This window comes from Scleropages formosus, chromosome 14, assembly GCF_900964775.1.
Source record: "Scleropages formosus chromosome 14, fSclFor1.1, whole genome shotgun sequence".
Classification (NCBI taxonomy): Eukaryota; Metazoa; Chordata; class Actinopteri; order Osteoglossiformes; family Osteoglossidae; genus Scleropages; species Scleropages formosus.
In genome coordinates, this window is record NC_041819.1 from 11,346,944 (window position 1) to 11,363,351 (window position 16,408).

Consider the following 16,408-nt stretch of genomic DNA (forward strand, 5'->3'; position numbering starts at 1 on the left):
AATACTGATACACAAGTCTGATTAACAAACCTTGATGGAGTGACATAGAATTTACAGAAGAATCTTTTAAACCTGTAGTGAGATTTTTCTCAAAGCAATGGTTTTTGTAAAGGCTGAGCAAATAAAAGTAAGGAAAGGTTTTCTTTCTTCTACATCATCATAAATAGCTTGAACTGAAGTTGCACTATTTTGGTACTTTCCACTTTTGGGTTTCCACACTGTGATTTGTTTGCCCTGTCATTCTACCACTGGATATGACCTTCTTGTTGGAAAGCACTTTATGTTAAATAGTGATGCCCTTTCTCTTAGCTTCAGGGAAGATTTTGGAAATGGCAAACAATGCTAATTGATGCAAATTCTTGAATGAAATGAAGCAGTGCACATTTTGTTGTGCTTATCATAGGGATCAATGATGATGGTACCAAAGTAAAACAAGCAGCAGCACTGACTGCAGTGCAACTGAAGACAAGCAGATTTAACAGCAGTTTCCAAAGAATTAAATTTAATGTTCTACTGATCCACAACGGAATTAATTTATTCACAACGCACTGAAATGCTATGCTTTAGTTATTAGTTTCTGGTGGATTTCTGTGTTGGTTTAAGGTTTTCATAGGTTTCGATAAGTCCACTGACAGGTTCAGCCAGTTGAACTTTAACCAAGGATTACCAAGCTATCAGTCTTCTGTAGAAGAAACTGAAGATGCCATGAAGTTGCCATGGAAATCTGTCCTGAGGACAGCTGAGTTTGTTGTTTTTCCCTTGTCCTTCATACCTCCTACTTCCCCCATCCTGCTGCTCTGCTCTCTGGTCTCTCCTGCTGACTGTCACTCCTCACTGGTCCCTGTTGTCTACCTTCACCTCAGTGTGGTCTCTTCCATCTTTCTCTCTTTGGCTTCCAGTAAAGGTGTAAGGAAAGATGCGATGTCTGATGACAATTCACATTGTATAAACCTACAGTGAGCTGTGATACAAATAGCGGTATCCTTTTGCAGCAGGGAGATGCTTATTTGAATTTCCATTTTTTTTTCTTTTTATAACAATATTTTTCTTGAGCTGTGTCTCTGTTGTACTCTTTTCTGAACCTGCAGCAAGGCCCTGTAAAGTAATTTCTTAATGCCATTGTAGAGTTCTAAAAGACTCCATATTTGCCAAGTATCACAGATAGGCTTTAACAGTTTTTTAATTGACTGGATTTCTGGTTTTTCTTTTCAGTGTTATTACAATGGTACTACAAATTGATAGCAACACACACACATTGACTGAAACCGCTTGGCTCGAACAGGGCTGCGGTGAGCCGGAGCCTAACCCGGCAATACAGCGTGCAAGGCTGGAGGGGAGGGGACACACCCAGGACAGGACACCAGTCCATCGCAAGGCACCCCCAGTGGGACTCAAACCCCGGACCTGCCAGAGAGTAAGACCCGGTCAAACCTGCTGCACCACCACACCACCCTCTGATAACAACAGACACCACTTATTATCCCTATAACTGGTTATTTATGTGAAGCAAACTGATTGGTCATGTAATCCTAATTGTTGCTTATGTATGTATGAATGAATAGCTGTATGTTGTACATTGTATGCTACTGTCGATAAGTGAATTTGCCTCTAGGTTTAATAAAGTTTCATTCATTCATTCATTCATTCATTCATTCATGATTTAATGAGGAGGACTGAAGAGGAAAAGAAAAGTGCCCCCTAGTACAGATGGGAAAACCCCATGAGACTGTCACTATGTACAGTAGGTCAAATCTACAAAACCAAAGAACAAGTTTAACAACATTTACTTCCCAGAAGAAGCTGTGTGTATCTGAAAGCAACATCTCTAGACTTAGGTTTACTGGAAATACAGTGTCCATATTGTATGCCGCACACCAGCAGCATGTGTTACTAAGATATTTTTAGAGCTAGTGTAGTTATGTATAGCACAAGTGTCATTGTACAGTGCAGAAGGTGCAGTTATCCTCTTTCCTTCCTACTTTCTGCTTACCAGTAGTAAGATTAAAGGCTTTGGCATTGTTTCAGTTTTTTTTTTTTAAAGAATTAACAATATGGTGTTTAGTATTTCAACATAATGACAGTGACTGTGAATTTTTATGCTTGTGTACATGTCCTATGTCTCCGTTAGACTGTAGCCTACACTAATAATCACTCCATCCTGACAGCTCCATAAACAAGGAAATCTTCATCTGTTAACGTATCAGTACTCTGTGGAGCCTGACAGCTGGAAGTTTTCAAAATCTGGTGAAGGATACAGGATAGCAGGAGTCACCAGTGCCCCAGGTGCTGTTGGGCCTCTACACCCAGACAGTGCTGAAGCCTTTGCTCATACGATCACTTTGGAAACCTCACAGTACTTGAGGCCCTATGACCACAGATTGACTACAACAAACATCTAGACAGTGGTGCTTAGGTGTCACGCCCCCCACGGCTACGCAGCAGGGAACACCTGCTTTGAATTAGCAAGCACAAGCTTAAAAAGGGACTGTGGAACACAGCCTGATGCGGAATCTTGTTCAGCCTTGTTGATCACTCACGCTCTTCGCCCTGCTCCTCGATCCTCGTTCCTCGCCCTACTCCTCGCCCTGCTTCTCGTCTCCGACTCACTGGTTTGCCTGATAACTCGCCTGTTTCTTGGATTACGGTTCTTGGATTTGCCCCTTTGGATTCTGTTTGTACATTGGTGACCCTTTGCCTGTTCCCTGACAATGCCTACTGAACCGCCACTTGACCAAGCTTCCTATGCCCCGCACTTGTGTCCGATGAAACCGCGCCGGGGGAATAGCATGACATTAGGTATCTTCCAGCTCCTAGTCAACGTTCATCACATTGTTCAACTTTATTCCCTGAATGAAAGTGTTTCAGTATTTTTATTAAAAACGTTATGTGGTTTTATACATTTAAGTATTTCATCACGTTGCTCTTGGGCTGACTGACTGTGAAGGAACAATTTAAACAAGAAGGTCACACTGCTGAACAGAGGGTGGTGATGAGTGTTTTATTGCAGATATCCAATAGCAGCCAAGTTACAGAAAGGAAATCTTTTGTCATTCTTTGGGATCAGGATTCCCACTGCAGTGTGTGCAGCGCCTAGAATAAAAACTGCACAACTGCTGCAGTGTTCAAGTGACACAGTGGAGGCCACATCAGGATTCATGACCATTGCACTAAGTAATATCCATAGACTAGAATTGCCAAAGCTGTGAATAAATATATTGTAATATGTATTTTCTGGCTGTCTGAACATCTGTGAAAAAAGGAGAACAAACACTGTGTTGGTTACAACCATCTCATGCTTAACAATTCAACATTTTTTAAGACATGAACGGACCTGGAAAGCTTACTTCTGCTTGCTTGGAGGAAGGGCTCGATTTTGTAGGTGGCGGTTGAAGTTTCTGTACCAGCAACACCAGAAGAATGTTGGAACAGTGCTCATCTTTAGTGTTTTACATGTTCAGTATGAAATATGCATTGTACACACAGGCCCGTCAGCAATGCTCTTTGACAAATAAAGGCTCAGAAGTTTGTGTGGTCTGGAATGGATTTCTGTTTAACTTTGAAACAGTTGGCATTCAATATCATGACAACGATGCCTGGTTTCATACGCTATTAAGTGAGAACATGGTAATGCAACACTGATTTAGTTCTGGGGATTAAATAATTAAAGAAATTAAATAATTAAAGAAATGTCACTGTCAAGCATTCTATTTTGGGAAATATGGAGTAACTTTATCTTTTGATGTAGTTTCATAATCTCATAATTGCAACAGCTGCTGGAGCAGGACAAACCCCAGCTGCTTATTATACGTTCCAGTCTCATCTGTCTTGCCTGTTCTAGAGTCCTGTCTGAGATACTACCCCTGGTTTGTAACAGTTCTCAGGCAAAACCACCAAATAACTTTCTGTGAAAGTACAGAATCCAGCGTACTTGGGTCACGACCAAGAGGTGCACTGTGAATATCTACTGAACAAAACTACTGAGGGCCTGCTGGCTTCATTCTTCTCGTTCTCATTTTGGATGGATCGCTGGACCCTCAGCTCTGAAATGTGTCCTTCTCTTTGCCAGGCTTACCAACTCACCAGCTGCGTCCTGGTGAAACGTTTTTAATTCATTGAAATGAAGCAGATTGTACATGTCAGTTGTTAATGGGTAGCTGGCTATTTCATCCAAAGCAGCTTATTATATTTGACCCATGTGTATGACTGAATTTTTTTCTTGGAGCAATTGAGATTCTTTTCTGTAGGGTACAGTGCCACAGAAGTGATGAGAGTAGAACCCAAACTAACAATCATAGATGTCCTTTTAGTGATACAAAACATAACTAATTAACAGCCAAAACTTGAAAAAAATGTCACTGATAAATATGTTTAACATATGAATTACATTTTATTTAGGTCTGACAGTTGACTTAGACAATCAACATCAGTAATATGTATGTTACAGTTTTAAATTAGGACTTGAAGACAATTTCATTTCTCACATACAGTTTTGTTTAAATGTGAAATTTGTTTATTAGTCACTGGATGGTTGAGATAGGTTCCAGATTCCAGATGGGTCTGAAGATAATCATGTCAAGAATCTTTGTCACATTGTCTCACATCACGCACGCTTCAGATTATATCTCAGCTTCTGCACACACTGTTTCATAATGCCACTTACTCTCGAATTCGTCTTATCGCTTGCTGCCATTTTTTTGGTTACATAACTGCCAATTTTGGCAGTCCCAGCTCACAGTTCAGGCTCATCCAATTTCTTGCTGTTTAACCAATCCTGGAAGCCCCCTTTAAATTAAGATTAAAAAGACGTACGGTTAAACTGGATTATCCTTTCTCTTTAGGGCATTAAACGAAATCCATCTCGGTTCAATTAGAACACTGTCCAATTACAGCACATAAGCCTGTCAGAAGTTTGAGTGGTAAAACAGCAAGGCAAGTTTAAACGTTTCATAAATCTTTTAGCTGTTTTGATTCAAGCTCTTTCCTTATAATTGCTGTAGTTATGTTACACCAGTTTTATTTGGAAACAGTTATACTATTCAAGGATATATATTTTAAACCCAGGATTACTACACTGGACACAGCATCACAGCAGTGTCTGATGGCTTGTTCATGATCTACAGCATCTCATCATTCATAGAGAGTATGAAGGACCGTTTTTTGATTACCTGCCAGTCATGAATCATCATCATCATCTACATGCTCATGTCACAATGTTGGTTTGTCAAATATATCATTGCACCAGTATTACATGTAATTACAGTCTGATGTCATGATTAATGTAAAAAGTTTAATTAGGAACCCTTGGTTTAGAAAAGCTGGCTTTGTGACAGACCGCAGTGGCTACACTTTTCCTTTTTGAAATATCCAACAAGGTTACATGTCATTGCCGTGTGCATCTGTCTTTGTAGAATTAAAGTGAACTGTGTTGCAGACACAGATGTGTCATATATTGTTTCTCGGAATATTGCACATGTTAAATCACTTTTGCGGCAAATTACTCACTGTGCTGTTTTGGTGATCTCCTTGCACCCTCAGTCTGTTTTGCAAATGGTTTCTGCACAGCTGATGTGTAAGGCGTTTTTGAAATGTCCCTTTTCGTCAAAATTTGGCTTTTCTGTCAGCAAGTTTATTGAACTGTGTATTCAGATTATGATCTTTTTTTTTACTCAAAATGTCAGCCTACAGCATCATCAGAACTGTTGAAAGGTGTTAAAGTGATGCCTTATGGCATAGTGGTTAGACTTCTTATTTTTAAACTGTGAGGTCACTGGTTTAAGTCCCAGTGGTACTACCTTTGAGTGGAATAGTTACCCTAAATTGGTGATATAAAAAATTATCTAGCTGTACAAATGGGTAAGTACTTGCAAATCACTTTGGCAAAAAGTGTTGGATAAACGTGAATTATTTCAGGTCATGATTGCATTTGATACTGTTGTAACTTGGTGCCTCTACCATTAGGGGGAAACCTTATTCCATCTGTTGCTGAAATGCCTAAAACCTTTTCCTCCTCAAGTATTTACAGATTGCTTTGTGGATGGCTTCAGTCACTGTGGGGATTTGATTCAATATAATAAATTCAAATCATTGATTCTGATGCAATGGTCCAGTGCTTTAAAAAAACATGACAGTCACATTTTTTTTTGCTCTTAGGACAGCTGGTAGTGTAGTAGTTAGACCTACTGCCTTTGGACCTAAAGGTTGTAGGTTTGACCCCCACCTCTGGATGTAGTACTCTTGAGCAAGGTACTTACCTTAAAATTGCTCCAGTAAATTACCCAGCTGTATAAATGGGTAAATGATTGTAAGCATGTAATAATTGTGACCTTAACATCATAAGTTGCTCTGGAGAAAAGTGTCAGCTAAATGAATAAATGTAAGTCTTTGTTCATACAGCCATTGTCAATAACTTTGTCCAATGTAGGGTCATGATGGTCCAGAGCCTATCCTGGGTATTGCATAAGGCAGGGTACACCTTAGATGGAATACCAATCCATGACTTGGAAATCACAATCACTTCTTAAACACACACACTCTAAGGGAAATTTACAGGCCCTGAATGAGCTGAAGCAGGTTTTTGGACTGTGGGAGGAAATATACAAATGCAAATATAGGCAGAACATACTAAAACAACACAGATTGAGCAGGATTAGAATTTACATCTGAACCCAGACCCCGGGAGCTGTACGGCACCAGCGCTATACCTCCTGTGCTACTTTTGCCATAAATTGACATAACCTTGTGAATTTGGTTTCAAAAGCAGAAATGTGTGAGCTATTTATAAGAAAACTAACAAACAAGTGGCATAACTGATGAACCAGCAGGCGCTGATCTAGCAGACTGCACAGCTCTTTGAGTTGTTGCCTTGCCACTGAAAGACAGATTCTAATCCCACCTCCTGCTATAGTACCCTCGAGCAAGGTACTTACCCTGCTCAAGGGTACTGTTGTGCTCTAGTAAAAAAAAAAAAAATGCTGCTGCAAAAATGGGACATAATTGTATGCGATGTAGTATGCCAACCTCACATTGCAAGTTGCTTTTGAAAAAGCGTCAGATAAATGTACCAATAACAATTTCAGTAAATTAAACCTGTGTTTCAGGTGGGTGTTAGTCATTTTACTTTATCTCTCATGTTTTCGTCAGGTAACTGCTGAAATTTACTAAGTGACAAGGTGATCATAAACACAACCGGTAACAAAATGTGCAAAAATGTGGAACCTTATTTAGAGGACTGAGACTTATCAAAGACTGATGTTAAAATTGGTTGAAGGTTCCCTGATAGAATTCCCAAGCACCAGGGAAAGAAAACATGTTTATCCTTCCAACTTTGTTATGACTGATACTATTTATGCTTTTTGCACAAGTATTGCAAACTGATCATGTTGGATACAGATGGCTGTCATGATTTTTTTTTAAAAAGTAGACAGCATTTTTAATGCATAGACTAAGGAGTACTATGAGAAGAAAGTGCGTCAGGATGGCAGACGTATTGCTGTTACAGTTATATGCTATTAGATGGTTAATTTGCCCTCTTCTGTTTTGGGCCGCAGACATTTATGCAGATGCAGAGCTTTGGGACCACAGCACATTTATCCTGACTGGGTTCTCAGTTTGTTCAACCTCTGCCATGTATTCCCAAAACTTAATCCAGGATCACTGGCATTTATTAGTTATTTTGTAAATTTGTAATTTATGTCTTGTGTCTTTTTTCCTTATGTCTTTATAATTTATGTCATAAGCTGCTGGGAGGATTCACAGAGTAAGAATTTCATTGTATGGTGTACAGACTGTTTACTGTACATATGGCAATAAACTCTTGACTCTTGAAATTCTTTTTTTATCCGCATGAACACTTCAGGTGAGTGTCTATTTTTAAATATTTTTAAATACATTGCTCAAAACTGAAAAGTTGGTTTTAATCATCTTGTTTCACTTACTTAGAGCCAGTTTCTCAGAGTCATGCAAACTCCTAGGCTCTGTTTCAAAAGTATGTTACTAAACCTGAGTCTAATGCATACAAATTACTACTTAACTGTTAGTCAATAAGTTTATTCTAAAAAAAAAGTCAGTTTTACCAGTTTAGATATCTTTTCATTTCACGTGAACGATGCAGTTTCGAAATCTTGCTGAGGTACCTTCAGGTTCCAGCTCTTTGTCACTGAGCACAGTCTGCTGTTCTCGGTTCTACTTGCACGGCTCTATTACGGTGCCGACCTCTTTCACAAAAAGGAAACTTTATCAGCTGAACCACTTTCACTCTTGTACCTGCGCTGGCGGTGTTTACAGGTTTCAAACACCTAGTAGGCCTAATATGTACTGCAGAAGCAATTCTTTTCAGCTACGCATCAGTGAAGTTGTCTCGTCTTAAAATTAAATGAATTAAAGAAGCATATAATGTGGAACTGGATAATTTAGTTTTACAATCCCTGGTGTGTAGGTTAAACCCCTGACAACTGAATTGAATAATTTGTTTTGATTTGGATTCAATGTTTTCAAAAGTTATCATCAACATCTAGAGCTAGTGAAAAACACGAATAACACGTTCTAAGTATTAACCAATATTTACTGGTTTTTACGGCAATTAAAATATTTAAATATTGATAAGAAAATGCCATATTTAAAATAATTTATGTTGTACGTGTTCACATGTACCTCAGTTAATAAATAATGATAAATCCTTGATTTCCATGAACAACTGTCCAACATATTTTCATGTTGTAATTAATTATTTGAAGACTAATTAATTTTCCTACCAATTTAAATTAATTCCTTTACAGGGATCACTGTTCTAAACCCTTCAAATTCTGGCCCATCAGATTCGATGACAAACACATTGCTGTGACTGAAGCAATGGATCTGCTTTGGTGAATGACTAACTATGCACCCAGCTCTCTTAATCTCATCTGTGAACAAAGTGACATGATTACATCTGCGCCTGTCACTTTCACTTCCATCCCAGAGTCTCCTCTAAACATCTCTGTCACTGAAGTCTTGTTCAGACTGGGGAAATGATCTGATGTTTTAAGATGGATTTTAATGAATGCTGTATCCGATTCAATCATAAACCTCACTTTATTTGTTATACATAATCTGCTGGCAGATTCATTAATGGTGTCTCTGATACACCATCCCAACCTTTCCCCAACCACCCACTGGTCCTCCACAAATTTTCCTACATTCAGAGATACATTGTTGTTCTGTGTAAAGCATAGAGCTCTAATTATTATTTGGGGCCTTTTTGGATATTTTCAAGAAACCTTCAAACCAAATGCTTTTTTTTCAACAGCACAAGAACAGGGTCTTCCCGCATCTTAAGCCTGCAGCAGCTACATTAAAAGTTCACAGTGTGTTAAACCACCACCACACATACCACCAGTTAAAGTTAACCGCTATGTTGAGTAGCATGTGGTGTAGGGTCCGGACCACCGCAACCTTCTATTAGCACAAGTGATTATGATCATGAATGTTTAGCTAAGTTTTTTTACTATAATTTCAGTTGTGCAGTTTAGTTGCAATTCATCTATATAAGTGCAAATGTTAAAATAGAGGGATCTCTGACAACTGTCAAGCAAAGGTAGTGATTCCCTTTCAACCTATAGGACCAAACAGTCACAGCATCTTAACATGTAGATCACAGATCACAGACGAACAACATTCCCCCAGTCTCTGGTTTTCAGCTTTTTGGTTTCATTTCCAAGCATTTCTCGAAGACCCAGGAGGTGTAATTATGCAGCTCCTGCTTACCGGAGTGGAAGATATAAGTCTGTTTCTTGACTTGGGACCTTTTTGACTCGGGGACCTAAGTGCGCACCCCTGCATCTGCTAAAATGGGCTTCCTGTGAATACATTTACACCGCTTTCCATTTCATTTCAGAATCCACGATGCGCTGCGGCTGTCACTGTGCTGGCTGTGAGACTCCCTGAGACTGCTGTATGAGGTGATCTTCTGGAGAGACCATCCATGGAAACCATCCACAGAGACTGTGCTTCACCGGCCTAGAGCACTGTGGGCCACAGGTTTGGCCTCCTGTCTCCTGGGGATTTTCCTGTGTTGTACCTGCAAAAAGAGGGAATGAATATGAAGGCCAGTGGCGGCTGCGGTGTGAGCAGGACCTGCAGGAGAACAGGAAAAAGAGAGGACTGGATTCACATCAGTTTGTTCAACTGTGAGCAAGTTGGATTCTGTTGTTGGTAATCAGGTTAAATCTTGGGAATCTGCCATATGCCCTACATTACAAAAACTTTCAGAAAACTCCTTAAGAACACAGTATACCCCAGAAGCATGAAAACACAATCACACATACAAACATGCCAAAAAAAGTATTGTAGATGTCAGGGTGAATGGCCACCTTGTACGTATTAATGTGTCTGGTGGCCAGTGTTACCATTAAACCTGGTGCATAATCGTGTATCTTGCCTGTGCGCCTTCCCACATCTCCTCTATTCCATCCAGCAGTCACCCCATTACCTCCCTCCCTCCAAAGCCTTCTATCTCATCTGGCCGACCCTTTTTGTCTGCATAATGAGTTTAGTGATTGCCTGGTGCCCTATGCCTCTCTCTCCCCTGCCACTTCTGCGGGGTTAATGAAGATCTGAGAGATCAACAAGGGGCTGTTAAACATGCCATTAGCGGGACTGTGGAGCGAGCCCTGCCCAGCCTGCGGCATTGTGCCTGGCGGTGGGGGCCGCATGATGGGCTTTGTCAATCTGTGCAGCCCAGCTGTGTGGAGAATGGAATGCTCATCGTCGCTTTCTCCATTTCCGCCTGCATCAACTGCCCCCCCCCCCCCCCCCCGCTGTGTCCCGTACTGGAACTGCGCTTTGTGGCTCTCTCTTCGACACCAGATCAAATCTGGAAAAAAAGATCAATCGTTTGATTGCAGTGCAGTAAACTTAGAGAGGATAAGTCAAAGCCGGCATAATTTTTGCCTGTAGAGGTGCTTTTTCACCTTCGCATTCTTGACTTTCCTCGCCTTCCCCTGGCCAAGGCTTATACGGCCAGTGTCCTTTGCACATTCAAATCGTCAGACTGATTATATTTAACTGCTTTTTTCTTTTCTCCACTCTGTGACAAAAATGATCTTAAGCCTTGTCATTTTCTCTCTTTTTCTCATTCTCATTCCTTTCCCTTTTTTTCCCCCACCGAAAGTGGCACGGGAGAGAGAAAGCGGAAGGAGAAGAGATTAAATCTGAGTTTCTTTCATCCGTGAAAGCTTTCATCTCTTTTTCAAACAGAAGGAATTATCAGCGCTGTTCCTGACTCAGCTTCTCTCAAGATGACAGCTGAGGTGGCCGTGTCGAGGGGGCGGCCGACTTCAGACTTTCTGACTGGTCACATTATTTATTAGGACTCCTGCTGGGAGCCTCATCATCATCATCTTAAGCTGGAAGGTCTGGTACCTGGAACTGGAGTTCACTCACTTGTACAGCTGTTACCCCTGCATATCAATAAGGTGAATCTTGGCATCAAAGAACAACACCAGGATTTTCACTAATCAGTCACAGAACAGAGAAAAATGCTTCCAGTTACATGTTCTTGAATGGAAAAAGTCTATAATAGCAAAAAAGGATGGAGGACCTTAGCTTCCTTAGTTGCTTTTGCTTGTGCTTCTTTTCATGCTGGTAGTTGCAGTCCCCATTATTCCTCACTTGAGTTTCATTGCAAATGGAAAATAGTGGAAAGTGACCTTAAAAGTAACAAAATCAAAAATTAAAAACTGTTAAACTGAAACAAAAACAGATGTTGTTCATACTTGACCCGTTGTCTAAGCCTCAATGTTCGGAGTGTTTTTTTTTTCCCATTAATTTTGTGTCAAGACTAATTTCAAGCTGAATAAGGACAGTCAAGCGGGTGCCATCAATTCCCATCATGCAGCACTTTAATGAGATAAAAGGCTTTGCTGGAAGAATTGGCGCTATTGAAAGAAATGAGATTATTTCAATAGCTGCAGCTAAAGTCAGATTCTGGGTCTTGCTGTGGTGGAAGTCGCAGCATTGTGGGAACATGCTTCCATTGCCCCTGCAGAAATGTATTTCCTGTTCCCGTATTAATTATCAAACTAAAGCTGCTGTTGCACATTGATTAATCTGTCCCACACTCATTGTTGCCTATTAAGAAGGAAAAAATGGAGATTTTGATGGCCTTGGGGGATGTTTTATAAATCTTTCAAGGCTGTTAAATTGCGTTGTGAACTATGTGAGTGCAATATCAGTTGTTACTATGTACACTGGCATGTATTCCAAAGCTGCACACTTGTTTATTTTAGTGCCATTTTCAAAAAGCACAGAGCAGGATCTGTTTTAGAACAGATTTATAGATTGTGTTGCGTGAATGAATTTGTCGTAGAGTATAGGATAAAGATGAAGATGCGTGCTTTAAACATGAATGTTACAGAAGCAAGATGCTAAACTTCATTACCAAGGATCTGAAACCACAGCACTACTAGGCTATGGGTGATTATTAACATTAGATACATTACAATTTTGTAAATTGTATGAACTGCGGCTTTTATGGATTTTTGCTTACAGACACAGAATACTAGCAAAGAACAATATTTGCTATGCACAGCTAATTATGTAGATATCTTTTGAACATTGTTGTTTCTTGAAATATTCCCATCTCCCAGTTTTTTCCTGGACTCTCTCATGTAGTATGTCTATATTTTCATATCTGAAACAAGGCATTAAACAAGGGTTAAAATTGAAAACACACACACACACACACATTTTCTGAACTGCTTGTCCCATACAGGGTCGCAGGGAACCAGAGCCTAACCCGGCAACACAGGGCGTAAGGCTGGAGGGGGAGGGGACACACCCAGGACAGGACGCCAGTCCATCACAAGGCATCCCAAGTGGGACTCGAACCCCAGACCCACGGAAGAGCAGGACCTGGTCCAACCCACTGCACCACCGCGCCCCCCCTGTTTAAATTGAAAACAAATCTGTGATAAAAGTAGAGTTTTACTAGAATATTCAGGAGTTTGCCTTGAAAATGGCTGTATACCTGTGCATGGATGACACCTCACTTACGGGCCACTTATTTTAAGTGTGAAACAAAATTAGAGCCTATGATCCAAATAGAAACCACGTAACATAAATAGGAAGCTGATATTATATGAACTGTTCATCTCATCGTTTATATGAAGACAACTGTTGTCTCAGTGGTAAGTAATGTTACTGTATATATCCTGGGTTAAGGGTCTGTATCTGAGATCTCAGGCCTCTCCTTGTTGGCTTTGCATGTTCTTCACATGTTCACATAAGTTTTATTTCATATTCCAGTTTCATCTCACACTCCAAAGACTGCTTTCATGAAATGATATACCTCTGTGTGAGCACGAGAGCATGAGAGCATGATTTGGTGCTGTGATGGATGGTCACCCTGTCATGGGTTTTCCCTGTTTTATGCCTCCCAGGAGTCACCAAGGACACTATAACTGAATCGGTCATCCCAGATTACTTTAAGTTTTAATAGCAAGCATTTTTGCATGAATTCATAAATCATTATTGATTGTTGCTTTAGATACTCTAATCAGATCACATGATAGCTCAGCGACATGAAAAAAAACCATCCTGCGGTGATTTGGTGGAGACACATACTACCCAGAGCTTGAGACAGAAGACAGATATGATTTTGTCCAGTTCCTCCACATATGCCACCTTCAGATTCAGACATTCTTGGAGCACATACTCTGCATCAGCTTTACTCAGTCACCTGCCTAAATGGGTTTCCAGGGATTTTGTGCAGAAAAAAGAACAAAAAAGGAAGGAAACAGAGGGACAGATAAATGGAGGAAGAGAGATGCAAGAAAACCAAGTAAGGAGAATGAGGGAGAGAGCGAAATAAAAAAAAAAAAAACGAATTCCACATTTTCTTCAGCAATCTTCCTGTTCCTGCTGCAGGTGCTAGGCCATTTCACTAAAGCGTGCCAGACGAAAATGTCATTAGTTCCTAAGCCCCAGGTGATTTTGCTACTGTTCCACATGATTAAGTCAGATAATTGTGTGTTGATAGTGAGCATGGTCGATGGAATACAATTTTCGGGCCGAGATTCCTAAACAAACAACTCCAGCAGTGAGCCAGAAGCGGTGGCGCTGGTATCAGGCACATGATCTTGGCCACGTCTGTAACGCGGGATCCGGGATGGAGCTGGGTTCAAGCCCCAGGAGTCAAGACGGACCATTTGCACTTTCATGTTGTGATTTGTTGCATAAAATCAATGTTCCTACACAGCCCAGCAATGTTTCCAGGTTCTGTCCCCTTTCAATCACAACCCTGCCAAGCAGTTTTACGGTACAGAGGGAAGGGCTGCTTCTGTCAGGGATTAGCTTGCTCTTTTAAAAAATTTCACACACCCGCATTTGGATAGGACACAGAAGATGATAGGGTTTGTCTGCCAAAAAACCTTTTATACCTCTCGCCATTCCTCACAAGTATTTGTTCCATTAACCTGGATTTATTCTTGCGTTTTTGAAGGCCACGTGTGAGGCCGCAATATGTCACCTTGTGGTTAATTTGCACAACATTCTCATAGGAGTGGCAAGGCTCGATGGCTGTTGATGGGGGTATGGCTGTGATCTACATTAATTACAGAGTTGGTTAAGTACTGTAGCAAATAGCTGTAAAAGCCAATAAAGTTTCTTAATGACCGTATTAAAGCAATCTTCATACATTTTGACATTTATGAGATAGTTGCAATAATATGATTAATTTTGTCAAAGACTTTAAAACCTGGAACAGATCATCTACAATGCAGTCAAATTCATGTTAAATTAGATTTTTTTTTTCTTTTTTCTGTTGTGATAGCTTCCTACAAGAGAGTGAGAAGCAAGGTAAGAAGGAAAAAATGAAGGACATCACAAATGTCTTTTCCAAATTTACTTACTTGGTGATCATATGTGGTGACCATGGTCACGTATTTGGTACACGTTTACAGATAAGTACCATGATAATGTATCAATGTATGAGACACAGTAAATTAGGAAACTCACAGTGATGGATTGGAGAGGTACAGCAGACAATAAGAAACAGAGGTTTTGCAATTTAGTGTGTCAAATCTGCTGATACTCTTGAAATAATGTTGCATACCTGATTCCGGACATCATTTCATGTTTAGAAGGATCTTCTCCTGTACTATAGAATTGAAAACACCAGAGTCTCTCTTTTTACGCTTCATTATGAAAAGCATGTAATTGGATGTTATTTATTAATTGATTGGTTCCATTTCCATTTTCAGAAATCACAAATCTGCTATCACAGATCGGTATGGGTTTTATTTTTACATTAGGAAGGAAATAAGGAATGAAATTAAATACAATTGAGCAAGTGATAGTTTTTCTTAAGACCTCTGCACAGAATGAAATCTTTAGCCTCATTTAAAAAGGCAATAAAAAGTTTTAAAAAAGAAATCCCTAAATATGAGGAATAGCAACCCATACATAAATTTGTTTTACTCCATCACCAGTATGCCTCATTCAAATAATTAAGCGCTTGATGATGCCTTGATGAGCTGCATCAGGTGTGCTGTTGGTAGAAGAGAACAAATATATGAAATGACTGGATTTTCAAGGAGAGTTTGGGGAACACCTGCTGCAGAGGATATTCCTTATACTTTGTCAAGCCTTAGTTTCATGTTAGCATTACCACCAGTTGGGGTTTCGAAATTCATTGGTCCTGCTATAGCTGTATAAATAGAAATATGTTCCTTAGTGGAAGGAGTATGTTTTTCAAGGTTAGTTCATGCAAACTCGCTCAGTATGAGCACCTTACAAATTGCTTCTGCTTTTGCAGGAATACCCTGTTAATATGAAATATGATTTAATATGCTGCTCTGACTCCTCCTCAACACCTTATGCTAAATAGGGGAGGAGTCTGACTTCATCAGACCACAGCGGATGGCGGATGGGCGCATTGATCTGTTGAAGCCCACCTCAGAAAGGTGGGCGTCTACAAGCGTGGGGCACAAAGCCCACCGCTGCAGCCTGGCAAGTGCTCGCCGGGAAGAACGTCCCGATTTGCACAAGAGGCCGGGAGGTAATTTTCCCCATTTCAGCGATAAAATTAACCTGATTGAAATCGCTGGCGATTACTGTAGAGGGGTAGAGTGGCAGCACAATCACCGATGCTCTTTTCGTCTATTTTGCTTGAGCAGATGAAAGCTAATTATGCCGCTCACCGGCGAGAGGCTGTGAGGAAACAGCCGGGGAAGCGGTGAGCAGGGGTGGCTAATTGGGGTATGTGATTACAGAGACTGCTGTTACAGAGAATTAACCAACAACACTCTCTCATGTAAAGCTCATCAACAGGGGAAGAAAGGAGCGGGCCGAAACCCTGATATTTCTCTAATTATACCATACACCTTCCCCCTAATCACACCACACCATTACTTAGAGAATGAGAGGGACGTGG